The sequence below is a fragment of the Stegastes partitus genome, unplaced genomic scaffold, assembly GCF_000690725.1.
Source record: "Stegastes partitus isolate 25-593 unplaced genomic scaffold, Stegastes_partitus-1.0.2 Scaffold754, whole genome shotgun sequence".
In the NCBI taxonomy this organism is placed as follows: Eukaryota; Metazoa; Chordata; class Actinopteri; family Pomacentridae; genus Stegastes; species Stegastes partitus.
The window spans coordinates 26,054-27,997 of NW_007578485.1; positions in this window are offsets into that span (position 1 = coordinate 26,054).

Below are 1,944 nucleotides of genomic sequence, written 5' to 3' on the forward strand. Positions count from 1 at the left end.
GCTATTACGCGCGCAAAATGTATCTTTGTATCCAGTCGCTGCGTGCGTCTTCCGCCCGAATATTTAAATACGTAAACACTTATCGTTTACTGTAACCTAACCTGGAGTCTGAGGGCAGCAACATCCACTGACATCGTCGCATGGGCGTTCGGTTTGCATCCAAGTAAAGAAGGAGGGGAGACCATTAAGGTCCGTGTAACCCAGTTCTGGCGACAGATTAAACGGCTCCCGGCAGTCCCAGTCGGTGCTGCTCAGCCAGCTGTCCGGAGCTCCATCGTATCCAAACAGGCTTTTCCTTCCAAAAACACGTAACAGTTCGAGCTTCCCGAGCTGTCAAGGCTGTGGGCTGACTTGACTTTGCATCCCAACACACCGGGGTGCCGTTTACATACGGGGAAGTGGGCGCCTCTTCTGCCGATGATCTTCTAACCATGCGGATGGGAGAGTGCGCACGGTGCGGTCAACGCCCCTGCGCACCGTCCGCATGTGCGCAGATCAGGGCGCAGCTCGGCGTGCAGGGCGGAGAGGAGGACGCTGCAGTCTGTTGGAACGAGGCTGGGCTGTGCTGGAGGTGCGCCGGTGCACTGTGGGTAATGTAGTGTCCATGAGCTCTACTGCTGACCTACATCATTGTGGCAGCTGATATAATTGAATAATCATCAATATTACAATAAGTAGGAAAAGGAGGAGTATCAGTGACGAGAAATGTCATTAATCCTACACTGATAGACATCGTCTTATCATTGTCCTAGTGCAATATCTGCATTGCACTACAATAATGCAATACATTGTAACAGGCTAGAATGGGATGACAGAGTGCAGCAGTTTGAGGTTCATGTATTTGAAAAAAGGGAATCTATATTTATTTGTTTTTTATGGCAGGTCAGAATTGTGAAATACATACACATTACACATTAACACTGTATAGCTTCTAGTTGCTTATACTGCACCCTGTATTTGCAATATACTCCTTCAACATGCCCAGTTGTAACTCATTTATTTCCCATTGTCTTGTTTTCTTTTCTCTACATGTGTAAATGTAACTATTATGGCAACTGCTAAATATTTGGGATCTGATTTATGCAAAATCGTGTATTCTAATGTGTTACCCATCCCATCTGAAATTAAAATGCAGAGCATAGTAAATGAAGAACGATGATTTTATCTAAAATGTAATGACATATCAGAATTTCATTACAATTTCGAATGCAGTCAATCACTGGGTTATTAGGACAATGAAATTCACGGCCATCAATTTTTAAGCTATGCTGACCCCTGGTGTGTAACTAGTGCAACACAAAGTCTTTACAAGAGGTTCAGCATGGTGTACATTTTCAGAAATATGGGCATCATTTAACATACTAAGATATAATGTTTTCAACAGTTTCCTAGCTTCAGTGCATCTTTTTCCATTTTATTTTCAGATGTTTTAAGAAGCCACTTCCTTTACTCTCCTGCTTTCAACTTCATTGCTGCCTAAACTTTTTAAAGGACTAAGGTGGATGTCAGGGCTGGTACTTCACTGCTGTGAGGCAGATACTCTGATCTCTGGATCATTCTGCCAACTCAAATTCAGCTGCTGGATATCAGGATGTGTGCCATGAACAGGCTGAATGCTTTGGCCTGCTGATTAGAGAGTTTTCTATATGGCAGCTACCATAACCAGTGCGGCTGCCACACAGCAGAGATATTTATATTATATATACTTTTTGGCTACAGAAAAATACACATTCTGAGTGACAGTCCATAGTAAGTCTGCAGTATGTTGCAGTACATAAAACGTGTAGTGTACAAATGTACAAAATTCAATTTCTGTACAGAACTTGAAGCAGTTCATGTAGCAGCAAAGTTACACTGTGATACTACATTACTTTGTCAGTGTCAAAGCAATTGTAGCATTCTCTCTGTTCATTTTATTAGTTTACTTAACAAGGCAGGTGGCCA